This window comes from Macrotis lagotis, chromosome X (genome assembly GCF_037893015.1).
Source record: "Macrotis lagotis isolate mMagLag1 chromosome X, bilby.v1.9.chrom.fasta, whole genome shotgun sequence".
In the NCBI taxonomy this organism is placed as follows: domain Eukaryota; kingdom Metazoa; phylum Chordata; class Mammalia; order Peramelemorphia; family Peramelidae; genus Macrotis; species Macrotis lagotis.
Genome location: NC_133666.1, coordinates 463,841,249 through 463,868,813, shown reverse-complemented (window position 1 = coordinate 463,868,813; position 27,565 = coordinate 463,841,249). Strand labels below are relative to the sequence as shown.

Genomic DNA, 27,565 nt, shown 5'->3' with positions numbered 1-27,565 from the left:
GAAAAACAAAGTATAAGAAATAGTAAAATTACATTATAAGATAACGGGTTTTTTTTTTCTAAATTAAAGGTAATAGTCTTTGGGTCTTTGTTCAAACCCCACAATTCTTTCTCTGGATACAGATGATATTTTCCATTGCAGACAGCCCAAAATTGTTCCTGATTGTTGCACTGATGGAATGAGTGAGTCCATCAAGGTTGATCATCACCCCCATGTTGCTGTTAGGGGGTACAGTGTTTTTCTGGTTCTGCTCATCTCACTCAGCATCAGTTCATGCAAATCCCTCCAGGCTTCCCTGAATTCCCATCTCTCCTAGTTTCTAATAGAACCATAGTGTTCCATGACATACATATACCACAGTTTGCTAAGCCATTCTCTAATTGAAGGACATTTACTTAATTTCCAATTCTTTGCCACCACAAACAGGGCTGCTCTGAATATTTTTGTATAAGTGATGGTAATTTTTACCCTTTTTTATCATTTCTTCAGGGTATACACCCAGTAGTGGTATTGCTGGATCAAAGGGTATGCATATTTTTGCTGCTCCTTGGGTGTAATTCCAAATTGCTCTCCAAAAAGATTGGATGAGCTCACAGCTCCACCAACAATGTATTAGTGTCCCAGATTTCCCGTATTCCTTTGAACATTGATCATTGTCCTTTCTGATCACATTTGCCAGCCTGACAGGTGTGAAGTGGTACCTTAGAGATGCTTTAATTTGCATTTCTCTAATAAGTAATGGTTTAGAGCAATTTTTCATATGACTGAATTGCTTTGATTTCCTCATCTGTAAATTACCTGTGCATATCATTTGACTATTTGTCAACTAGGGAATGGCTTTTTTTTAAAATTTGACTCAGTTCTCTTTATATTTTAGAAATGAGTCCTTTGTCAGAATACTAGTTGTAAAAATTGTTTTCCAATTTAGTACATTTCTTTTGATCTTGGTTACAGTGGTTTTATCTGTGCAAAACTTTAATTTAATGTAATCAAAATTATTTAGTATATTTTTAATGTTGTTTTCCATCTTTTTCTTGGTCATAAACTGCTTCCCTTTCCATAGATCTGACAGGTAAACTTCTCCTTGATCATCTAGTTTGCTTATAATATTGTTTTTAATGTCTAAATCCTGTATCTATTTTGATCTTATCTTGATATAGGGTGTGAGGTGCTGGTCTAATCCAAGTTTCTGCCATACTAACTTCCAATTCTCCCAAAAGTTTTTATCGAAGACAGAGTTTTTATCCCACTAGCTGGACTCTTTGGGTTTATGAAACAGCAGATTACTATAATCATTTCCTGCTATTGCACCTAGTCTATCCCACTGGTCCACCACTGTTTTTCTTAGCCAGTAGCAGACAGTTTTGATGACTAATGCTTTATAATATAATTTTAGATCTGGTAAGGCTAAGCCACCTTCTTTTGCACTTTTTTTTCATTGAATCCCTGGAAATTCTTGACTTTTTATTTCTCCATATGAATTTACTTACAACTTAGAAAAAGTTAGAAATGAGTTAGAAAAACTCATTAAAGTAATTTTTTGAAATTTTGCTTGGTAGGGCACTAAACAAGTAGTTTAGTTTTGGTAGCATTGTCATTTTTATTATATTAGCTAGATCTATTCATGAGCAGTTGATGTTTGCCCAGTTATTTTAATCTGATTTTATTTGTGTGAGAAGTGTTTTGTAATTGTTTTCAAAAAATTTTTGAGTCTGCCTTGGTAGATAGACTCCCAGGTATTTTATATTGTCTGCGGTTACTTTGAATGGGATTTCTCTTTCTAGCTCTTTCTGTTGTATCTTGTTAGTCATATCTTGTTAGTCATATATAGAAATGTTGAGAATTTATGAGGGTTTATTTTAAATGCTGCTACTGTGCCAAAGTTGCCAATTATTTCTGGTAGTTTTTTACATGACTTTTTGGGATTTTCTAGGTATACCATCATGTCATCTGCAAAGATTGATAGTTTTGTCTCTTCTTTCCCAATTCTAATTCCTTCAATTTCTTTTTCTTTCTTATCGCTGCAGCTAACATTTCTAATACGATACTGAATAGTAGTGGTGATAGTGGGCATCCTGACCTTATTGGGAATGCCTCCAGCCTATTCCTGTTGCATATAATACTTGTTGATGGTTTCAGATAGATAGTGCTTATTATTCTAAGGAACAATCCAATTATTCTTACACTCTAGTGTTTTTATTAGGAATGGGTGCTATATTTTGCCAAAAGCCTTTTCAGCATCTATTGATATAATCATAGGATTGCTTATAGTTTTGTTATTGATATAATCAATTATACTAACAGTTTTCCTAATATTGAACCAATGCTGTATTCCTGGGATAAATCCTACTTGGTCATAGTGTATTATCCTAGTGATAACTTGTAATCATTTTGCTAAGATTTTATTTGAGATTTTTGTATCTATATTCATCAGGGAGATAGACCCATAATTTACTTTTTCTGTTTTAACTTTTTCCTGGTTTAGGTATCAGCCACCATATTGGTGTCATAGAAAGAGTTAGGCAGAGTTCCGTCTTCACCGATTTTTCCAAAGACTTTATATAGAATTGGAACCAATTGTTCCTTAAATGTTTGATAGAATTCACTTGTGAATCCATCTGGCCCTGGAGATTTTTTCTTAGGGAGTTCAGTAATGGCTTGTTGAATTTCTTTTTCTGAGATAGGGTTGTTAAGGTATTTAATTTCCTCTTCATTCAACCTGTGCAACTTATATTTTTGTAAGTATTCATCCATTTCATTTAGATTGTCAAATTTATTGGCATAGAGTTGGTCAAAATAATTCCTGAATTATTACTTTAATTTCCTCCTCATTGTTGGTGAGTTGACCTTTTTCATTTATGATACTAGCAATTTGTTTTTCTTCTTTCTTTTTTTAAATCAAATTGACCAGAGGTTTATCTACTTTATTGGTTTTTATTCATAAAACCAACTCTTGGCTTTATTTATTAGTTCAGTAGCTTTCTTGCTTTTGATTTTATTAATTTCTCCTTTAATTTTTAAAATTTCTAATTTGGTATTTAATTGGGGGTTTTAAATTTTATCTTTCTTTGATTTTTTTTCATTGCATATTTGGTTTATTGACTTCCTCCTTCTCTAATTTATTCATGTAAGCATTTAAAGATATAATATATCCTTATAGCCTCCTTGAGTGAATCCCATAAGTTTTGGTATGTTGTTTTATTATTGTCATTATGTAGGATGAAATAATTGATTCTTTCTATAATTTGTTGCTTGATTTCACTAATTTTTAAAATGAGGTTACTTAGTTTCCAATTAGTTTCCAATTGGTTCTGTATCTCCCTGGCCCAATATTGCATATGATTTTTATTGCATTATGATCTGAGAAAGATGTATTCACTATTTCTGCCTTTCTGCAGTTGATCATTAGGTTTTTATGTCCTAGTACATGGTCAGTTTTTGTGCGCCATGTACTGCAGAAAAAAAGTATTTTCCTTTCTATCACCATTCAGTTTCTTCTATAAGTATATCATTTCTAGGTTTTCTAACAATCTATTTACCTCCTTAACTTCCTTCTTGTTTATCTTATGATTTGATTTATCTAAATCTGAGAGTGAGAGGTTGATGTTGAGTTCTCCCACTAGTAGAGTTTTGCTGACTATGTCTTTCTGTATCTCTTTCAACTTCTCTAAGAATTTGGATGCTGTCCCATTGGGTGAGTACATATTTAGTATTGAAATTATTTTATTGTCTATGGTACATTTTAGGAGGATATAGTTTCCTTCCTTATCTCTTTTAACACTATTTTTGCAGCTGTTTTGTCTGACATAAGGACTGCTACCCCTGCTTTTCTCACTTTAGCTGAAGCAAAATATATTTGTCTCCAACTTTTTACTTTTACTCTATATGTATCTCTCTGCTTCAAATGAGTTTCTTATAAGCAGCATATTGTAGGATTTTGATTTTTAATCCACTCTGCTATTTGCTTATGTTTTAAGGGAGAGTTCATCCCATTTGCATTCAGTTATAATTTCTAACTTCTTGTTGCCCTCCATGCTTATCTTCCCCTTTTTTCCCTTTATTTGTATTCCCCAGTATTTTGTTTCTGAATACTGCCCCCTTCAGTCTGTTTGCCCTCCTATATCAGCTTCCCTCCCCTTTCTTTCCCCTTTCCCTTTTCCCTTTCTTTCCTTCCTTTTGTTAGTTCCCCTTTTTCTTCCCTTCCCTGTTCCCCCCTCCCCCCTCCCCTTTTCCCCCCTTAAGACTTGAAAGGTAAGATAAGTTTCTTAACTGAGTGTGTGTGTGTGTGTGTGTGTGTGTGTGTAAATTAACTTTAAGCCCAGTCTGATGAAAGGAAGTTTCAGGTGCTTCTCCCCTCCTCCCTTCTTCTCCTTTATTACAGTAGGTCTTTTGTACCTCAATGTAATGAGTTTTTCCCCATTCAGTCTCTTCCATCCATCTCCTTACTGTTCCCCCTTTTTAAGGAGGCAGTGTTTTTATATAATTCTCTCTGAGTCACAGAAAAGTCATTAGTGTCCCTCTCTTCTGGCTAAGTATATTCTCTCTAATAGAGTTTCAATTCTTAAGACTTATGAGAATCTTTCTCTTAGGTGGGGATATAGGCAGTTTCATCTTATTGGATAGCAGTGTCTTTTCCTTTACCTTATTATTATTTTTTTTTACCTCTTCACGTGTCTCTTGAACTGCCTGTTTGATGTCCAAATTTACTATTTAGTTTTGGTCTTTTCATCAGGAAATGTTGGAAGTCTCCCATTTCATTAAATGTCCATCTTTTCCTTGGAAGAGAAGGCTCAGCTTTGCTGGGCAGTGGATTGTTCGCTGCATTCCAAGCTCCCTTGCTTTTTGGAATATCTTGTTCCAGGCCCTTCGATCCCTTAATGTTGATGTAGCAAGGTCCTGTGTGATCTTTTCTGTGGCTCCTTTGTATCTAAATTGTTTTTTACTGGTTGCTTGCAGGATTTCCTCTTCTGTTTGATAGTTCTTGAATTTGGCCACAACATTCCTTGGTGTTTTCATTTTAGGATCTCTTTCCAGAGGGGATCAATGTATTCTTTCAGTAACTATTTTGCCCTCTGGTTCCATAATATCAAGGCAGCTTTCCATCACTAAATTCTGTAATATTAAGTCCAGCCTTTTTTTTTTTTTTGCTCTTCATTGTTTTCAGGAAGACCAATAATTCTCAGGTTGTCCCTTCTTGTTCTATTCTTGAGGTCAGTGCTTTTGCTGATGAGGTATTTTACAATTTCTTCTATTTTTTTCAGTTTTTTTGGTTTTGCTTATCAGTCTCTTGCTGTCTCATGAAGTCATTAGTTTTCACAGACTTCATTCTTTTTGTTTTAGAGAAGACTTTTCTTCATTTCCCTTTCGCAACTTCTTTTCCAATTTGTCAATTCAATTTTTGTAAGAGTTTTCCATTTGACCAGTTGAGGTTTTCAGAGAATTATTTTCTTTTTGTATTTGCCCCATTGAGGATCTGAGAGAATTATTCTCATTTTTAGTTTTTACAAGGCAATGGGGTTAAGTGACTTGCCTAAGGCCACACAGCTAGGTAATTATTAAGTGTCTGAGGCCGGATTTGAATCCAGGTACTCCTGACTCCAGGGCTGGTGCTCTATCCACTGCGTCATGTAGCTGACCCCCCCCCCCCATTGATTTTTAAACACTTTCCTGTTTTCTTCAAGGAAGTCTTCTGTGCTGGAGACCAGATCATATTCTCCTCAGAGTTTCTAGGTCTCTCTGCTTTAGGGTCTTTTCCTTACAGGAACTTTTCTATGGACCCTCCTTTTCAATGGCCTTTCTTCATTTTCCTAAGATCTTGTGTTGGGGAGGGGCTGGTTTGCAAAGATTTGTTTTTGGGATCCCTAGAGGCTTTATTCACTGAGTTTAGTAACTCCATGTGGGCTGGCCAGTAGAGGGCCTGGAGTGTCTGTGACCTTGATTTGAGGCCTTCTTACTTGGCCAGGAAGGGAGTATTTAAAGTGGCTGAATACTTTCATCTTTGAACAATTCGTGGGCTTTGTCCTAGGGCAAGTTAATTGCTCTCCCTATTTACAACTGAGGGACTTCTGATGCTCACACCTGAGCCTGGGGTGGAGCTGGGCTGTAATTGTGTTTGTCCTGGAAAAAAGGCCTCAGTTGAAATGAAGGTAGGGATTCTTAAATTCCTCCAGACCAGTGGAGCCCAGGGATCAACTCTCCCTCACTGGAACTTGCCCTCCAATTCTGCTGGCAAGCTTCTCAGTGCCACCACCGATGCCTCTGTTCCCCAGTTGGCCCATGTCCCTGAGGCAGATCAAGCTAATCCCACTCTCAGGCTCTCACCCTCTCCCGTGCTCCTGACAGAGTCTGCCCTCTGCACCCGGGCTCACTCACAATTCGGGAAGACAAACCTTGAGGTAGGTGTTCTTCTCCTAGCTTTGCTTTCTGGGTTTTGTCAATTGGATTTCTGTCAAGAGGTTTGTTTCATATTATTTATAAGGGAAGAACAGAATATTTTAACACAGTGTCTGTCTTCTTTCTGCCATCTTGGCTGGAAGTCTCATATACCTAGTTCTTAACACAAATGCTTTTGATATGAGCTTTTATATTTAAATGGCATATCCATTTATGGTAATAGGACAGAGGTATCTTATTCAAATAAAAATAGGAGCCACTAAACCATATATAGAATATTCCCTGGGAGTTTTACTATTGACTTATAAAATTGCACATTTACATGTATATAAAATATAAAAGTTTTAATTAATGCAAAAAATAAAATAAAATGAAATAGAAACTATATTTTTCTCTGGTTCGGGCTGCAGTCAGGTCTATAGTAGACTCTCTCTATATATATGCTTGACATCTCTGGTGTAGGTATTATAAGATGCTGGTCTCAAATTAATTTTTGCTAAATTTGCTTTCACTTATTCTTAGCTTTTCTTGCCGTATAAACAGTTTTCCTTCAAGACATTTTTTTGACTGCCTGTCGTATTCCATTTCTTTTGGATGTTGCTTGCCCCGTCTTTTTCTTGATTCCATTTTTTTTTTTGAGAGAGGTCTGCCAAATTTCAAGATTGTTTTCATGAGATAATTCTTGGGAAAAATCCTTTCCTGCAATGATTAATTACTAAAGGATGACTCATTTAAAATCAGAATAATTGATTTTCATTTATTTTATAACTCAAAATTACTTTATTGATTCCCAGTTCACAGGGGAATGGAAGGTAAAAGTTTAGTCTTAGTATAACTTTGGAAAAGCATTAACTTTACATAAAATCATTAATTTGTTCCAAATGAATATAAAACATCAGTATGATTGACTTGTTTCCAACTACTAGAGAACTGAGAAAGATTAATTTTGAAAAGTTAAGGAGTGATTTTGCTCATTTTTAGAAATGTCCATTACCTCAGTGCTGCTATTGCCAATTATTTTTGAGACTGATCAAAATTAATACCTGAAACATACTGTAAGTAAATATTTTTGTACCAGTACTAATAATATTTTGCAGTGAATTCCAACATGCAACAAATTTTATTATACATATATTTTTTAGAAATGTAATCTAAAATAGTGGAATTAAAATTAATTTAAAGTTAACTAATTTAAAATTAATAGTGGAATTAAAATGAAAAGACACTAAAGTCTCCACATGGTGCATGGACATAATAAAGGACATGACATTCTTCTGGAAGACTGCTGGAGCAAGAGCTGTCAAATTTTACAGAATTGATAAGGCTTCAGGAAGCTGAGGACTATTTTCTGAGGGCCAGAGAAGTTCATTCAGAGAGGCTCATTGCTAGGTTGGCTTCAATAAAAAGAACTTTCTGATTGTAGCCAAATCTGATTTACTAAGAGTTGGGTGCAGGAACTGTAAATCTTGACAGAATCATCAATAAAGCATTTATTGGGTCCTTATTATGAACCAGGCATTATGCTAGATTTAGTTTTGAACCATAGTTTTTGTTTTCTTGCTCTTGGGATAAACTCTGAAATTGCTGCTACATAACAGAGTTGATTGAACATTTGCTGGGTCATGATTTAGGAACAAAATCGCTCTTGAACTTTTCAAAAAGAATCTTTTTCAATTCTTTAGTCATCAGAAATGAGTTAATCATATTGATATTTTATATTCATTTGGAGCAAATTAATGATTTTATGTAAAGTTAATGCTTTTCCAAAGTTATACTATGATCCAAGACTAAACTTTTAAAAATCTACGGTTACAGTGGACAGAACATCAAACCTGGAGTCAGGAAAGTTCATCTTCCAGAGTTCAACTTTTGCCTGAGACAATTACTAGCTGTATGACCCTGAGCAAGTCACTTAACCCTCTTTGCCTCAGTTTCCTCACATGTCTTAGTATAACTTTAGAAAAGAATTAACTTTACATAAAATCATTAATTTACTCCAAATGAATATAAAATATCAGTATGATTGACTTGTTTCCAACTATTAGAGAACTGAAAAAGATTCATTTTGAGAAGTTAAGGAGTGATTTTTTGCTCATTTTTAGAAATGTCCATTACCTCCACTCCAAGTATCTCTTGTCAAAAAAAACCCCAAATGCAGTTAGGAAGAATTAGAAGAGACTGAAAAAAAAAACATATTGCACACACACACAATTCTCTCTAAGTCAATCCAGCTATCAACATCGTAGACAAAATGAATTTCCTACAGAACTGGCCCCATCCTATCCTTAGAACCCTTAGAACTTGCTGTTCTCCATGACTTGGCATGGTTTAGTATGATTTGGAAGTCCTCCTCTGACACATTATGCTTCATCCCTATGCCTTTACACTGACTATTCCTTAGGTCTGGATCCATTCTCTTCACCTTTGCCTCAGAATCCCCACGTCCTTCCTGTTTCAGCCCCTGTCTCACCTTCTGGTGAGAATTCTCCCCTTTCTCCCATCTTCCTACTGTTGTGACTGTATTTGTTTTGTCAGTTTCTAGATATCTTTCTTTCTCTCTCCTCTTCTATCCTCATGTTAGTTCCTTGGAGGCAGAGAATTTTTTACACTAAAGAAGAGGTTTTTAATCTTTCTTGTGTGAATGTCCTAGACCCCATTGACAGGATGAAGTCTTTGGAGCTCTTCTATAAAAAAGTTTTTAAATACATAAAATAAAATACACTGAATGACAGAAGAAATAGAATTGAAATAGAGTTATTTAGAGATACAGGGTATTACAAAAGTTTTTGTGTAAAATTTGAGACATCCTATATGCATGTGTGTACATAGAAAACATGTGTTATATATTTATGTATAAAGCAAGTTTACCAATCTCAGATTGAGAGAGAGGAGGGATGAAAGGGAAAGGGAGAGAGGAGTATATTGAACATCCCCTTTCAGTGACAACATACTATATACATACATATATATATATACATACATATATATATATATATACACACATATATATATATATATACACACATACACACACATTTGGGGAAACATAAACAGTGGTGGTTGACCTCAGAATGGCAATGCAGAGAAAAACTATGAATGATTAGAAAATTCAGATACTCCTGGTGGAAGAACTGAGCAGGAAGTTAGATAACCATCTTTAAAGATTTAAATGATTATAAGTGTGGAAAAGGGAATAGATATATTCTTCTCAGTGTGTGAAACTTATAGAGATGCATATTCTGACTAATGGAATAGTTATATATGTAATACACTTGTATTATATATATGTACATGTATGTATACATACATATATATACATATATATATATATGAATACACTATGGAAAACTTAATCGTAATTAATTGGCAAAAACTTGGAATAAACTGCCCCAGAAGATAATAAGTTTATTGAGAGTCTAGCAGAAGCTACAAAAATAGTGTGTAGGATTATGGTTGATGGGTTTTATGATTCAAATGGGTTTGAAGGGAGTGTCCTTCTTTTGCTCATTTAGTACTATTTGTTTACTGTTTGATGTGTGTTCTGCAAATGAGGGGGGTACAAAGTCTAGATAAAGCATGGATCCTACAATCCTGACCCTTCTTATAGATCAGAGAGGTAATCAGTTAACTTGTATTAATTAAGGACTTATGGTATAGCAGGCATTCTACTAAGTGTTGAGGATATGTTGAAAAAAATGAAAAAAAATCACTATTTTTAAGAAGTTTATATTCTAATGGATGAGAATCTCTCTACCTATCTTTATGGATGTAGATCTATATGTATGTATATATAAGCACAGACATATAGTATGCATGTGTATATTATGACTATGTGGATACATGTATATACATGCATGTGTATGTATGTACATACACATATATGAACAGAGAAGGAGGGTGTGTGTGAGTATGATCACACTTGTTGATTATTGTACTTCAGGCTCTTAAGAGGACCATAATCTAAAATGACATCCCTATTTTGGAGTCAAGGAATTATCTCTGTGTGTTTGTGTGTGTGTGTATGTGTGTGTGTGTGTGTCTGTGTGTATCCACAGTCAAGATACACTATTCCTCAAATATATATTTGTATTATGTATATGCACTATATATATATATATATATAAATATATATTATATATATGTGTATATATATATATATATATATATATATATATATATATATTCTAAGAATTGTTTGGGAGGGAGAGAGTCCTCTGGATCTAGGAGATAGCCAGTGCAGAAGACTAGTAGAGCTAATAGAACACTATGGCCTAACCATGGAGTTACTAGAAAGATAGGATTGGGCCATTTTGTGCAAAGCTTCAAATGACAGATAAATATATATGTGAGAAATTTGTATTGCCTTTATAGAATGTGTGTGTGTGTGTATTCTCTATGTTTGTCTCTCTCTTTCTGCCTAGATGTGACTGGCGGGGGTGAATAGATATCTTATCTTTTGCCTCTCTTCAAGGGATGTGATTCTTGCCTAGAGGGGACCAAATAAAGAGGGCATAAGAATGGCTGCTTGACTCTCTCCAGTCAGAGGGAAATTATATTAGACTTGATTTATACCTGCTACTGCAAATATTGTTAATCCAGGGAAAATAATTTTTGGGTTCAGGCTGCACCTCAGAAAGGTATTCCTTAACAGAAGCAGTACCCCCAGGCTGTATCTGAAAGCTTGATTCCTTTCTTGAGATGCTGGTTACACAAAGATCATCATGCATGGTGATTTCCAAATGAATCTATTTATCCAAGCCTGCAGGGAGAAAACCAGGATCTCTCCTCATCCAAACTTTTGATTAGCTCTGCTATCAAGTAATCATTCTTTCCACTAATGGGTAGGTTCTTAGAGAAATATGAGCCTTGAGACCCAGGTTACATAATAGATTGTACATGAAGCTGCATATTTTTATCGGGAACAGCTTGCTTTTCTTTCATAATATAAAAAAATGTATAAATATAAAATTTAAAATGTAGTAAATTCAATGTTAACTTTCAAAATTATCTTATTTGCCTTTGATTCCTTAAATTAATAGGGAACCATTAGAATTAGAGACTTTATACATTAGGAAAATGAGTTTAAATAAGTGATTCAAATAAGGTAAGACAAATGTAGATAACTCATACACAGATATTAGATAATAAAATGAAATCCTCCGTTAAGTGTAGATGGAGATATGTGGGAAGGCATTATTTAGTTTATTTTTATTCTGAACTTAGCAAACTCTAAATAAAATGAGCATTAGCATATACAATAGCTGACCAGAAAACAAGGATTGTACATGAAGCTGCATATTTTTATTGGGAACAGCTTGCTTTTCTTTTACAATATAAGTAAATTTATAAATATAAAATTAAAAAATAGTAAATTCACTGCTAGCTTTCAAAATTATCCATGCTTGTCTTTGATTCCTGTTGTTTTTTCCTTCAATAAACTTTTCTCTGCATTTTAAGAAATGTTTCAGAGAATGTTTTCTTTCAATTTTTTTGGTTTTCCTAACTCTTTCTCCAACCTCCCCAATCTTCCTGGCTCCAAAAAACCAAAACCATGTCACAAATATACATACTCAAGTAAAACATTGGTACATTGGTCATTTCTGAGAATAACTTTATTCTGCATCTTGAATCCATTTCCCCCCTGTAAATCTATGGGGTTAGAATGCTTTATTATTGATAATCTGTAATCCTGTGAGTTATTTCATTGATTAGAATTTTAAATTATTTTATTCACAGTATTGTACATATTATTCTTCTGGTCCTAATCACTTTATTAAAAACAGCAATAATTCATATAAAATTTTCAGTTTTACTTGAAAATTTCCCTTTTTTTTCTTTTTTTGTTCAAGGCAAAGCGGTTAAGTGACTTGCCCAAGGTCATACAGCTAGGTAATTATTAAGTGTCTGGGACCTTATTTGAACTCTGGTCTCCTGACTCCAGGGCTGGTGCTCTATCCACTGTGTCACCTTGTCTTTTTTTTCATGGCACAATTCTATTCTATTATATTCAAATACTATCATTTATTCTTCAATTGATTGGTATCCCCTTACTTTACAGTTCCTTGTTATAATAATAAAATAATCTCTTTGTAAAAGAGCTTTATAATTATTTTTGAACATATTAGTCCTTTCCTCCTTTGATTTTTATTTTTGGGGTAATTGATTCTGTATATTTTTGCTGGGTTAAGGGGTATATTTGAGGCATATTTCCAAATTGTTTTTCAGAATGGTTGAACCAGTTTATCAGAAATGCACTTCTGTTTCTATTTATCTGGGAAATGCTAAAATAAGAAATGGCATTAGAATTGGGTTTTAGAGATTGTGCTTAAATTTGTGGTCCCATTTAGAAAACTCAAATCTTGTGCAATTTATAGTTTTTTTGAGAATTACATCAGGGCATTGAGAATTTAAGAGACTCCAGGGTCCTATAGTGTATCAAAAGTAGTACTTGAACAGGCCTTACTTTTTTTGAGCCCTCTTTCTATGTGCACTATATGACAGTCCCTCTATTTTAAAATAAGAGGGTGGTGTTCAAGGAAGAAGTAGAAGTCACAACATTATAGTTATATGAATTAAAATATTGACCAGCTGACCTCTCAAAGTCCTATCAACTTTAAAATTCTTTGATTTTATTATGTGTAGTCCATGACAAATGGTAATTTATCAGTACAAAGGTAATGATCTTGGCAGTGATAGTGCTTAAATTTCATAGTAATATGTTATAGAGTAATAGAGCAGATATTAAGAAAATAAATCTGCAAGTGACACAAGGACAGTAAAATCAGTTTCATTAAAATAAGTGCAATTTTCCCAGATATTGGGAAGGCATAATTCAAGTTTTTTGAATTATATCAGCAGAGATGATGTCAATACATAAATTACCATTTTTGTGTTTGTTATTGTCATGCCAATGACATGCATGTTTCATTTATAGCATTGGTATAGCTTAGCACATATATTTTGGATGCATTTTCACTATAGGTAAGGAGTGAACTGGTTCAGGATCTAAGAGGAATAACAGAATGGGCAAGATTGTGAAGGGTTTAAATGTCAGGATAAGCAGTTTGGATTTGTTTCTTTCATCAAGGGAGCCCTTGCAAGATTTTTAGCAAAGGTGTTAGTGACTACAGTGAAGGGCTAATGTAGTAATGGTATTTGAGATGAGACAGAATGGTGAAAACCAAATAAAGGGGGTTTATGAGGGATTAGATTATAGTAGAGCTAATGACAAAGAGCATGGATAATACAAAATAGTGATAGAAATGAGGTCCAGCAATTCAGAGATTGGGAGTGTAAAAAGGTGAAAGCTATTTTTGGTTCTCTTCAAGTGCTTTTTAAGTCTTAAATTGCCATAGAAATAAGAATTGCTATTATTATTATTATTATTATTATTATTATTGTTAAATGAGATGATGATGATGTTGATAATGATGATGGTCACAGTCATCCATCATCAGTGGATAGGTTGTTAGTAGAAAGAGGACAAACCCAAGTCACCTTCCAGTAGAATATACTTGCCTTCCAGTGATATTTTTGTTTACTTGGTATTCTAACCTTAGATAAGAACATTGTCACAAATCAATTTTGTTTTGTCTTACAGTGGTACTTGCCTTTCACATTTGCAGTCATACGATTATAGTTCTACTGATAGAAAGGACCCAAGAGGCTATATCTAGTTCAACCACTTCATTTTTGAGTTGAGGAAATGGTAGCCCATAGTGAATAAGGAATTTGTTTTATGTTACATAGATATGAAGGCTCATCTTATTGCCAGATGAGGAAACTGAGAAGTTAGGGCAACTAGGTAGCACAGTGGATAGAGAGCCAGGCCTGGAGTCAGGAAGATTCACCTTTCTGAGTTAAATCCAGTCTCTGAAATGTATTAACTGTATGACCCTGGGCAAGTCATTTAACCCTGTTTCTTTCAGTTTTCTCATTTGTAAAATGAACTAGCAAAGGAAATGGCAAACCATTCCAGTTTCTTTGCTAAGAAAATCCTAAATAGAGTCATGAAGAGGCAGGCATGACTAAAAGAGGAAACTGAAATTCATAGAATGACAAATGATTTGCTCTGGCAAATATGAGGGATAGAATTAGGGTGGTAGTCTAGTGAGGTATTTTTTTTTAGTTGTTTGTAAGGCTTTTCTAATAGTTAAATATGACTTGTTTATTAATTGCCTTTATTATCTTCTGCTTAATAATGGTAGGAATTTTCATACATTTTGAATTAATGCCTTACATTCATGAGATTTTCCTTTATCAGGTTTTGGAATAGAATTTAAAGTGTTAGAACAGTGTCTGGTGACTGGGCTAGCTCTGGTCCATATTAAAGGCTAAATGAGGTTCAAGCCACAAAATGGGAAGCTTCAGGGTAGCAGTTTTGAGAACAAAGAAACTGAATTCGAAGAGAATTTGAAGAGAACCTACAGATGATAAACTAATAAATATTTGAAGAAAAATATACACTAATAAGATAGAACAATTCAGTTCAAAAGAAGGGTATTTATTGGTGGACAAACTCATGCACTGAAAAAAATGAAAGGATTTGCTGGTAGGATTCAAAAGCTAATGTTAAAAATATGGAACCTTTTTGAGGGTTTTGAAGGTGATAATTACTCTAATTTCACAGTTCTTACATTATTGTTTGTTGGGGAACACTTAGATCAACAGAATTATTATGAGATTGATCCAGTCAATACTAGGCAAGAATCCCTGGAAGGAGACCTAGGTTCTTAACTCCCTTTAGACTCTTTAGGATTTTAAAAGCTCTTTTCTTAAAATAACCTGTGATCTAAGTGATATAAGACTTATCCCTATTTTGTAGATTTTGAGAGATGTGACTTGCCCAAATGTCGTTATATCTAATTGTCTTTTCACAGTACTAGTGTCCTAAACCCAGATTTAGTAAAGTAATCTAAACAAGAATCCTCTGCTAGAGTCAATTGGAAATGTCTGTCTTGAGGAAATGCCTCACAAGATATTTTTCTTACACATGCCAATTGATTTTTTTGAAAATTGTATTGATAGCATGGAGTTCCGGAACCTGAAAACTTGATAGGTAAGAAAGGGTTAATGAAAGATAGTTTTTACCTGGTCAGAAGTTGAAGACATCAGGGTTGAGGAATTATAGTTCAATATATCAGTTAAGGAACATGCATTAATCACTTACTATTAAGATTTAACTACTAATTATTAATTACTTACATATTCACTTTTAGTCACTTACTAAGTTTTCTCCTCTTCTCCACACACATTGGCTACTATGTGCTGGGGGTACAAAAAGAGACCAAAGACAATCTCTGCCCTCATGGAGCTTTCTCATGGGAAATACAACATGCAAACAAACATACAAGACTAATTATATACACAATAAATAGGAAATAATTAATGAAGGGAAGACAATGAAATTAAGAGGGGTTGGTAAAAGCTTCTTGTAGAAAATGGGATTTTAGTTGGGAAAGACAGGGAATGGAGACAGCATTCCAGGAATGGGGGACAGACTGAGAGAATGTCCAGAGCTGAGAGATGAAGTGTATGTTCATGAATAACCACAAGACCGGTATCATTCACTGGATTGAAGAGTATATTTAGAGGTAAGGCAAAGAAAATTGGAAAAGTAGGAGTGGGTTAGGTTATGAAGTGCTTTAAACACCAAGCAGAACATTTTGTATTTGATTCTGGAGGCAATAGAGAGCCACTGGAGTTTATTGAGAAGGAGGAGGAGGAGGATTATTTGTGTTTGTGTGTATGTGTCTGCATCTATGTCTGAGTGCTATGGGCTTGCTTAAGTAAAATCATTTTGGTGACTGAATAGAGAATAGACTACTATTAACTTACCTGGTTTCCTTTGTGGTTGTTCAGTCATTTTTCAACCCTGTCCTATTTTTTGATACCCCATTTGAGATTTTCTTGAGCATTTCCATCTCTAGCTCATTTTAGAGATAAGAAAACAGGCAAACAGGGTAAAGTGACTTGTCCAGCATCAAATAGCTTGTAAGTGTCTGAGACTGGATTTGAACTTGGATCTTCCTGACTCTAGGGCTGGTGCTCTACTCACTGTACCACCTGGTTGCTGTATTGTATATGTTTGTATGTGTATTTATATATATGTGCATATGTATACATATACATACTAGATAGCAGGAAATAACAGAAGAAATACAATGAAATTAAATGTGGATGAGGGAAGGCTTTCTGTAGAAGGTAGAGCAGTTAGATGACACATGGTGGATTAAGAGTGCCAGGCCTGGAATCAGGAAAACCTGAGTTCAGATTCTATGTCAGACATTTACTATCTGTGTGAACTTGGGAAGGTCATTTAACCCTGATTGCCTCACATCCAGGGTCATCTCCAGTCATCCTGATTCATATATGGCCACTAGACCTAGATGGCTCTGGAGGAGAAAGGGAGGCTGGTGATTTAGCATAGCACTCCCTTACTTAAATTCAATTCACATGTTTGTCATGGCATCATCTCCCTGATGTCCTTGTCAACTTTGAGAATAAAGGACAAACATCATCATCATCATCATCATCTTGTAAATTGTTTTGTATCTATATTTTTTTGCATGTTATCTTCCCCATTAAGCTCCTTATTTGTAGAATCTAACCTCTTTTTTAATCCACTGTGCTTAGTGTAGTGTCTGGCACATAGTGGATATTTAATAAATATTGATTGATTATTTAGATTGGAGTGGGCTTTAGGAAAATCACTTTAGTGGCATTCTGAATGGAGGATGTATTGGAGTAAGGAGAAACTTGAGGCAGGCACACCCACCAGCAGATCAAGACCATAGTCCAGGCAGAGATCATGAGAATCTGCTAGTATTTCTGTTTATTTTTGATTGTTAGGGTCCTTGATTGTTAGTTGCAATTCTGCCTCAGATACAAACCCTGTGAAAACCTTTTGTAAAATGGGGGTAATAATAGTAGCTATCTCAGAGGATTGTTATAAGGATCTTGTTAGATAATATATATATATATATATATATATATATATATATATATATATATATATATATGAATTAGTTAATGATAGTAATAGCTAACTTTTATTTAGTGCCTATTGTCTGGCAGACACTGCCTTAAAAATGATCTTGTTCGATCTTCGTCAGAAATCAGAGAGGCAGATGTTATTATGATTCCCCTCTTTCCATTGAGAAAACTGGCAAACAGAGATCAAGTGACTTACCAAAAGATCACACATCCAGGACATTTCTGAGGTTGCATTTGTACTCAGGTCTTCTTGGCTCCAGGTCCAGTGTATCATCAACTGCCTCTGAATGAAAGGAATCTGTTTATTACTCTGTTATTTCTCCATGAAAGGAAAAAAAAAACCCCTCACATTCTCTTCCCTTCAACTCCCCCCAAACTGTTGCATTCAGGGATTTCATACCAGGGCCAGCTGCTTTTCCCCCAGAACACTAAAATGACATAGATGCTTGTTTTATTCCTTACCTATTATATAGATTTTTCTCATGGTCGTGGGTTTGGGAAGATATGACATAGTGTATAAAGAACTGGCATCAGGATCAGTAAAATATGGCTTCAAATGGTTCTGTTTGATGCACTCTGTCTTTGTGAACCTCAGCTAGTCATTATCTCATTTTACCTGGGAAACCTTCAGGACTTTGGAGAGATATCATCCAAAGGACTTTATTCTCTGGGAGTTTTCCATATGGTTGTGATCACAGATCCAACCTTCCTCTACTTCCTCACCCTCAGTTGTTTCAGGCAGCAATTCTCAAGGTTATTGTAGAGCACCTTTCCACACTGGGATTCTTTGACAATATTGTTTGCTTTGGCTCTTAAAATTCTCAGTAGGAAACCTGGAAGGTATCAGTTATAATTTTCAGAAGCCATGACCATAGGTATCAAGAAGCTTCTTTGATACTTTGATGTATCTGTGATTTCATCCACATGACAACCCATCCACATCGTTTTATTCTTTGCTGCTTTTGTCTGTGTCATCTGACAAATCCTCCATAGGTAGCCTACTCAGTGTATTGGGATTCTGCTAGGTCTTTTGACATTGCATGAGTATCAATGAGGCACTCATACAAACTCTATTATGCCTTAGTCTTGCTATATCTGCGATAAGAAACCTCTCTGGATTCCTCTCTATGCTAGTACTTTCCTGATATTAATTATCTCTAGTTTATCCTGTATATTGTTGTTTGTATATTGTCTTCTATATTAGACTATGAGCTCCTTGGGAGCAGAGATTGTCTTTTTGCCTTTCTTTGGGTATCAAGCAGGTTATTATGTGCCTGCCACATAGTAGCTACTAAATAAATGCTTATTGGCTATTTTCATCTCTTTGATGATGTTACTTCTATGCCATTTGTTGCTAATGAGTAGGAGCCCACCATGTGTTATGTATACTAGAGAGACCTGGGCCATCAGTACATATATTTAGTCAGACATTGTAAATGAATGGTGATTTGGACCAAGAATTGGAAGTGAAGCAGGGAAGTGAGAAATATTGTATTTGGATAACTGTAACGTTACTAATGACCCTGCTCTTTCCCCTGGGACAAAAGCTCTTAAAGATAAATCAAAACCAATTATTTTAAAGAAATTCTATATGGATGTAAGTCATGAAATATCACTCTCTTAGATCATCAAAATGACATTGGAAGAGAACAGGAATCCCTCTCTATTCAGGTCTTTTTTCTTCAAAAATGTCATCCATGTGGGAAAACTGGGATAATTATTGTTGGTGGAGTTATGAACTAATCCAACCTTTCTGGAGAGCAATTTGGGACTATGCTCAGCAATAAAACCATGCATACCCTTTGATCCACAATATCACTACTAGGTCTATATGTAGAGAGATCATGAAAAAGGTAACCAAATTCCACATGTATAAAAATATTTATAGCAGCCTTTTTCACAGTGGCAAAGAATTGGAAATTGAACAGGTACCTATTCATTGGGGAATGGCTAAACAAATTGTGGTATAGTAATATGATGGAATACTATTGCTGAGTGAAGTGAGCAGAACCAGAAGACTACAACAATGTTGGGCGTTGATCAACTATGATGGATTCGATCATTTCTGCAGTACAATAATCAAAGACAATACTAAAAGACTTGTGAAGGAGAATATCATTCATATCCAAAGAAGGAACCATGGAGTTTAAATGCAGACCCAAGTTTACTATCTTCCATTTTTTAAAAAAAGTTGTCTTATGAATTATGTCTTTTTTTGCTTTCTAAATTTTTTCATTTGTTTTGATGTGATTTTTCTTTCCCAGCATGATTAATATAAATCCTTGTTTAACATATAGAAACAACATGGTTATTGCTTTCTGGAAAGGGGATAGGGAGGTCTAGGAGAGAGGGAGGGAATAAATGGTTTTTTTTGATTAAAGATTTTATTTATTTTGAGTTTTACAATTTTTCCCCCATCTTACTTCCCTCCCCCCCCACTCCCCCACAGAAAACAATTTGTCAGTCTTTACATTGTTTCCAGGTTGTACATTGATACAAATTGAGTGTGATGATAGAGAAATCATATTCTTAAAGAAGAAGCAAAGTATAAGAGATAACAAGATCAGACAATAAGATACAGTTTTTCCCCTCTAAATTAAAGGGAATATTCCTTGAACTTTATTCAAACTCCACAGTTGTTTCTCTGGATACAGATGGTATTCTCCATTGCATGCAGCCTGAAATTGTCCCTGATTGTTGCACTGATGTAATGAACAAGTCCATCAAGGTTGAGCATCACTCCCGAGTTGCTGTTAGGGTATATAGTGTTTTTCTGGTTCTACTCATGTCACTCAGCATCAGGGAAAGAATAAATATTTTTAAAAAAAGATTGTTGAAAACTACCATTACATATAGTTGGAAAAATAAGAAATAACTGAAGACCAAAAAATTGTCATCCAGTATATGCTTAAAATGGTGTATTATCTCTTAAAGGTTTGTGCTGAAGAAATAATGGACAAGTTGTATTCTAGGTTGACTATAAATATCTTGATGTTGCATTGACTTGTTGAAAGTTTGTTGCTAAAATATTTGTCTTAATATTTTGTAGTTTTTATTTTTATTTTTTTAGGTTTTTGCAAGGCAAATGGGGTTAAGTGGCTTGCCCAAGGCCACACAGCTAGGTAATTAATTATTAAGTGTCTGAGACCGGATTTGAACCCAGGTACTCCTGACTCCAAGGCCACCTAGCCGCCCCCTCTTAATATTTTGTTGAATATTTTATATTTGCATCGGATCATTGAATATATTTACTACTAATGCTTTTATTCTTAAACCATTTTATTTTTTCATAAAAAAATTCATTTTTAATTTCACTAATCAGGTACTTGGAACCCAACCAGGAACTAGGAAGGAAACAGAAAGATCCTAGCAGGCAAATTAGATGATTCAATTGTATTACTTAAGCTCTAGTTATGTTATTCCTCAGAAAACTCTTTAAATCTTTATTTGACTTCTAATACATTTGATTTATCAGGTTTCTGGAAACACAATGAATAAAAAACAAGCCAAAATGATTTCTCATATATCTTTTATTCATTTCTTGTCCCTTTTTTTGATACTTTTAATTTAGTCTTCCTATTTGACTTTTAGTTGATTTTAGTACCCCTGTTTTTGTTTGTTTGGTTTTTTTGGTTCAAAGGGAATTTGTTTTTTTTTTTTGCAAGCCAGTGAGGTTAAGTGACTTGCCCAGGGTCACACAGCTAGGCAATTATTAAGTGTCTGAGGTTGGATTTGAACTCAGTTCCTCCTAACTCCAGGGCTGGTGCTCTATCGCCTGTGCCACCTAGCTGCCCTGATTTTAGTATTCTTTAAAAGCAAGCCTTAAATATAATTTTTATCATATTATTAAAGGATATATAAAATGTTTCTGATTTTCTACATTTATTTTTGAAGTTTATGTCTATAGTCATAATAATTTTTTGTAAAGATATCAGTCACATTTGAAAAATGTATGTTCCTTGCTGTTTTCCTTTCTAAGTTTTCTCAAATTCTATTAAGACCCTTAACTTATTTATTTATTTGTTTATTTTGTTGTTAGCTTTATTTAGAGGTAATTTAGATCCCATATCATTATTGATTTACCATTCATTTATCTTTTTAATTCATTTACTTTTTTCCTTTAATTTTTTAAAAATTATACCATTCAATGAAAATATCTTAAATATTAAAATTAATCTATTGTGTAGGCTACCTTTTAGCAATATGTGGTTTCTCTTTTTTTTATTTGTTAATTAAGTTTATTTTTCTGTTGGCAATATTTGAAATCATTTTTTGCTACCCCAGAATTTTTGTGTCTATTTCAGGCATAACAGATTTTTCCCTAACCATTTATTTCAATCATTTATCTTTCAAATATATTTTTTGAAAGCAACCTATTTTTTGAGTTGCTTTCTTATTCCATCTGCTAATCTCTGTCATTTGTGGGTAAATTCATTCCATTCATATTTATAACAGTTAATTGTTATTTCCCTTTGTTCTCTTCTCTTACTTTTTTCTTTTCCATACTCCTGTTAATTGCAAGTTGTTAATTTTTCCTTCCTTTTAATCTTTTTCTTCTTTTCGAATCTTCACCATCTCTTCACACATACACATAAATGCAATTGTATACATATACTATACTTATGACTCTTTTTTGAAACTACTCTTTTTTCCCCTTCCTGTTCCTATCCTCTCTTTTGTGGGATATATATATATATGGAGAGAGAGAGAGAGAGAGAGAGAGAGAGAGAGAGAGAGAGATGTCCTATACAAATTGTGTTTGTGTTTCTTCCCTCTTTTGCTCAATTTAGATGAAAATGAAGTTTAAGAGATAACTGCTTTCCTTTTTTGTTGAGTATACTTTTACTTGAGCAACTTATTTATGTTAAGAAGTTCTCCCATATTTCCTTCCATTTCCCCTTAATGCATTCTCCTGTCTTTTAATTTTTTTCTTAAAGCATTTGCAAAATATAATTAAACTATAGGTCTTATGTCTCACTTGACTACATCTATTATCCTTTGTGACATTAGAATATTGAAAGAAAGCTTGTAATATCTCTAACTCCCCACCCTATTAGAATATAAACAGTTCATCTTTATGACATCTCTTCTTTTTTTTTTGTTTTTCCTTTTTTAGTTTTCTCTTGACTCTTGTATTTGTATATCATATTTCCTTTAAAGTTTCCATTTTTTTCTTTATGTATTTTTTAAAGTCCTCTATTTTTTTGAAGTTCTATTTTCCTTGTGCAATTATACTGCATTATTTTGGGTAAATTGGTCTGGTTGTTGATTTTTTTCTTTTTACCTTTTAGAATATCCTATTCTGTTTTCTCCACTCTTTTATTTTAAATCTTGTATGATCACAAATGTAACTTGACATTTGAATTCTTTTTTTTCTGAATATTTGCAGTTTGGAATATTTCCCTTTGGAAGTTCTAGATTTTGTCAGTGACATACCTGGGAGTTTTATTTTGAGGTTTCTTTTAGGAGATTATCAATGGATTTTTTCTTTTTTCTATTTTCACCTTATCCCCTTGTTTTTATATGTTTGGGCAGATTTTAAAAAAATGATTTCTTGAGGGGGCCAGCTAGGTGGTACAGTGGATAGAGCACCAGCCCTGGAATTAGGAGGACCTGAGTTCAAATGTGGTCTCAGACACTTAATAATTATCTTGCTGTGTGACCTTGGCAAGTCACTTAACTCCATTGCCTTGCAAAAAAAACCCCCCAAAAAACAAATAATCAAAAATGTAATTTTTATGGCATCATCATCTGAGAAGTGTGCATTTGCTGTTTCTGCCTTTTTCCATTTGATTATAAGATTTTTATGCCCTAGTACATGGTCAGTTTTGCTATATATAGGTGCCATGTACTACCAAGAAAAAGGCATATTATTTTCTGTCCCCATTAAGTTTTCTCCAGAGGTTTTCTAAGATTTCATTCACCTTCATAACTTCATTCTTGTTTATTTTGTGATTAGATTTATCTAGTTCTGAGAGAGGGAGGTCAAAGTCTCCCATTATTAAAGTTTTGCTCTCAATATCTCTTTGTAATTCACTCAGCTTTTCCTAATTTGAAGCTATGCCCCTAGGTGCATTCATATTTAATAATGATATAACTTTATTATCAGTGGTGTCTTTTAAGAAAATGCAGTTTCCTTCCTTTTCCTTTTCAATAAGATAGATTTTTGCTTTTATTTTTTTCTGAGACTAGGTTCACCAACCCTGATTTTTGTAGGTCAGCTGAAGCATGATATATTTTACTCCATCCTTTTATCTTTACCCTGTGTGTATCTGCTTCAAATATATTTCTTGTAAAGAACATATTGTAGAATTCTGGTTTTTAATCCCTTCTGCTATTCACTTCCATTTTATGGGACAGTTAATCTTATTCACATTGACAGTTAAGATTTACTAATTCTGTATTTCCCTCCATGCTATCTTTCTCCTTTACTCTTATTCCTCTTCACCAAAGTTTTACTTTTCCCTTTTAACTTTTCTCTTAAAATTTAAATTTCATTTTTTTTTATACCTTCACCTTCTCTTTTATCAGTCCTTCTTCCCTTATCTCCCCCCCCATATCATAGTATAGATTTTTAAACACAAGTGGGAATATAACTTATTCCCTCTCTGGGCCAAATCTATTGAATCTGGTTCTGAGAGAAGGAGGTTGAGGTCCTCCATTATTAAAGCTTTTTACTCAGTGTTCACACCCTCCCCTTTTTCCCCCTCTAAAATTATAACTCTTGCCTCTTCACCAGGTGTTATTTATTACTCAAGTACTATTAATCAGGTGTCATGCATCATGGTTTGATAAGCTCAAAGTGTTATCAAAGTACCATCACAGATTGATTGCTTGATTGTTTGATGCTCAGCATTGCCTCAAAGCCTCTAAAAGTATCCTCCCTTATTCTGTCTCATTAGAAGTACACTTTCCATGAATCTTGAATTGCATCAAATTATAATTATTTTTTACTTTACCCCCTTTTCAAGTCCCCTCCAAGGACACACAATCCTTATGAGCCAAAGTATCATCTAAAGCCAAATCATTTCATAAACTATTTGTACCCTTTCCCCTCAAACCCATTTTATTTCCTCCTACACTTTATCCCCCACCCAGGGTACTTAACCTCTTGTTAAATAGAGTAAGGATTAAGTCCAACTCTGACTTAATTAATTTTTAGAATCTCTACAGGACTCTTAAGTACTAGGAGGCTCTGAAGTTCTTACTTGAGAACTTTCCAAATGATTTTGAGTTATGGGAGACTGACTCAGCACCACAGAGTTTATGATGCTCTTAAAAGAGAAAGTGCTAAACTTTGTCAGTGCAGTAGAATTAAAGTGGAACAAAGGATATCGAGAAACTTAAGTTTAGAGTTAACATCCCAGCTTTTCATCAAGGCTTCTTGTTTCAAACACAGTGATGTCATCTTGGTCTTCTGCAGTGGAGAGACAAGACCCAACTATACCCATATCCTAAGAAAAATAAAATTCCCACAAGTTAGAAGAGTTATAGCTTCCCTTTTTGAGTTGTATACAATTTGATGGTCTTGACTAACATTTGTTTTTTCCTTTCCCCTTTTCATTTATCTTTTTATATATATCTTGAGTTGTGTATTTGTTATCATCTTTATCTGCAAAGCAATTTTCTATAGTGACTGCTCTTTTAGCTCTTTTGCTCATCTTTGTTTTTAAGCTCTGCTCCTGGAGTATAGAGGGTATAGATCCAAGCTTTTTATGCTGGGCTTGAGGTCTGATCCCTGACTTCTTATTGGTAAAGATGTTGCCTATGAAGTGCAGGCCTTGCCTTTGCAGAGGTTTATTTTCTCCTTTGTATCCAGTTTCTGACTTAGTGGTTTGTTTCCAATCCAATCCTGTCTTTTGCCCTGGTGTTCCAACATTCAGATTTTGTTTCGGGTTGGGACTCTCCCTGCTGGCTTGCTATCTAGCTGCCAGGAACTCTACTGTTACCTGGACTGCACTGTGGCTAAAAGTTTTCCACTGGCTTTTCCCACTCTCCAGCCACCTGGTCTTTACTTCTCCTTTTCCCCGGTAAGAGACATATTTTCACTGAAGATCCTCCATAATGTCTACTGTTGAAAATTTATTTGAATCTTCTCTTTTTCTTGGTTGGATCTATTAACTGAATATCAGCACAGAGGCTTCATTTATCTTTGGTAGGGAAAAGCTTCTGGAGCATGTTAACTTCTCCCCACCATCTTGGCTCTGCTTTGTTAGTCCTCTATTCCTGTGATTTATAAGTTATCTCTCCTTGATTGGATTTCTGGGTCATTGTTTTTGATATTAGAGAGCTTATATTTTTCTCTTGTTTTGATTCTTTTAACCTTTTAAAGAAGATTGTTTCATTTTTTTCCTTGGAATCACTATTTTCCATTTGGTCCATTCTGATTTTAAGAAGTTTGTTATCGGGCGGCTAGGTGGCCTAGTGGATAAAGCACCTGACTTGGAATCAGGAGTACCTGGGTTCAAATCCGGTCTCAGACACTTAATAATTACCTAGCTGTGTGGCCTTGGGCAAGCCACTTAACCCCATTTGCCTTGCAGAAAACCTAAAAAAAAAAACAAAACAAAACCAAGAAGTTTGTCAGTAACTCTAAGCAACTGTAAACAACTCTGTTAAGTTGTTTCTTTTTCCTTGCTTTCCTCTGCAGCTCACATTGCTTTTGTACTTAAAAAAAAAAAACCCTTTCATTATTTCCTAGGTGATTTCTGATTGTTTAGAGGATAAGTTGTTATTTTTTAGATGTTTCTGAGTTTTTTCTTTTCCTCCAGTTCTGTGGCTTGGTCATCCCTGATATCATAAAAGGACTATTCCCCCCCCGCCCCCCATTTTGTTAATACCTTCATGTTAAACAGATATTAAGGAATCCCCATACTTGTCTTTTTGAGTTCCCATATTTTCCAAAAATCCTGGACCCAGAGTATGCAACATGCTCTGAGTGTGTCAAGAATATAGGATTGTAAACCCTTTGGTTTTCGTATACATGTTCATTTCTCTTGTAATAAACTTGGATTTCACAGTCTCTTGACATTGTAATTGTCTGTTGACACCTTTCATTTTTATTGTTGATGCCTCAGGATTTGAGTTTCTAGGTCTTCCCTACTCTAAGGATCAAATCAAGTTGAGGATATTTCTTTTGCCAAGGAATTTTTCTTTAGGCTATATGCTCCTTTATCTGGCATCTAGATACTGCAATGGATAGAGTATTGTTCCTATAGTCAGGAAGACCTGACTTCAAATCTAGCCTCAGAAGCTGTGTGACCCTGGGCAAGTCCTGTTTGCCTCAATTTCCTTATCTGTAAAATGAGCTGGAGAAGGAAATGACAACCCTCTCCAGTTTCTCTGTCAAGAAAACTCCAAATGGTAACCAAGATCAAAAGAAATGTAGTAAATTGGGAAACAATCTTTACAACTAATGATTCTGACAAAGGACTATTTCTAAAATATACAGAGAACTGAGTCATATTTTTAAAACAAAAGCCATTCCCCAATTGACAAATGGTCCAAGGATATGCAAAGGCAATTAACAGATGAGGAGTTCAAAGTAATCCATAGCCATATGAAAAAATGCTCTAATCATTAATTATTAGAGAAATGCAAATTAAAGCTTCTCTGAGGTACTACCTCACACCTCTCAGATTGGCCAATATGACCAGGAAGGATAATGATCAATGTTGGAAGGATTGTGGGAAATCTGGGTCACTAATATATTGTTGGTGGAGCTGTGAACTCATCCAACCTTTCTGGAGAGTAATTTGGAACTATGCAACAAAAATGTGCATACCCTTTGATCCAGCAATACCACTACTGGGTCTATACCCTGAAGAGATGATGAAAAAGGGTAAAAACATTACTTGTACAAAAATATTTCTAGCAGCCCTGTTTGTGGGGGCAAAGAATTGGAAATCAAGTAAATGTCCTTCAGTTGGGGAAGGCTTAGCAAACTGTGGTATATATATGTCATGGAACACTATTGTTCTATTAGAAACCAGGAGGGATGGGATTTCAGGGAACTCTGGAGGGATTTGCATGAACTGATGCTGAGTGAGATGAGCAGAACCAGAAAAACCACTGTACACCCTAACAGCAACATTGGAGTGATGTTCAACCTTGAAGGACTTGCTCATTCCATCAGTTCAACAATCAGGAACAATTTTGGGCTGTCTGCAAAGGAGAA

The 27,565-nt window shown here is 34.6% G+C and overlaps 1 protein-coding gene across 6 annotated transcripts in view; it reads left to right on the top strand.

Annotated features, from left to right (window-relative positions):
- L3MBTL4 (L3MBTL histone methyl-lysine binding protein 4) overlaps positions 1-27,565 on the top strand; it is a 546,540-nt gene that overhangs the window by 27,033 nt on the left and 491,942 nt on the right. The window lies entirely within an intron of this gene.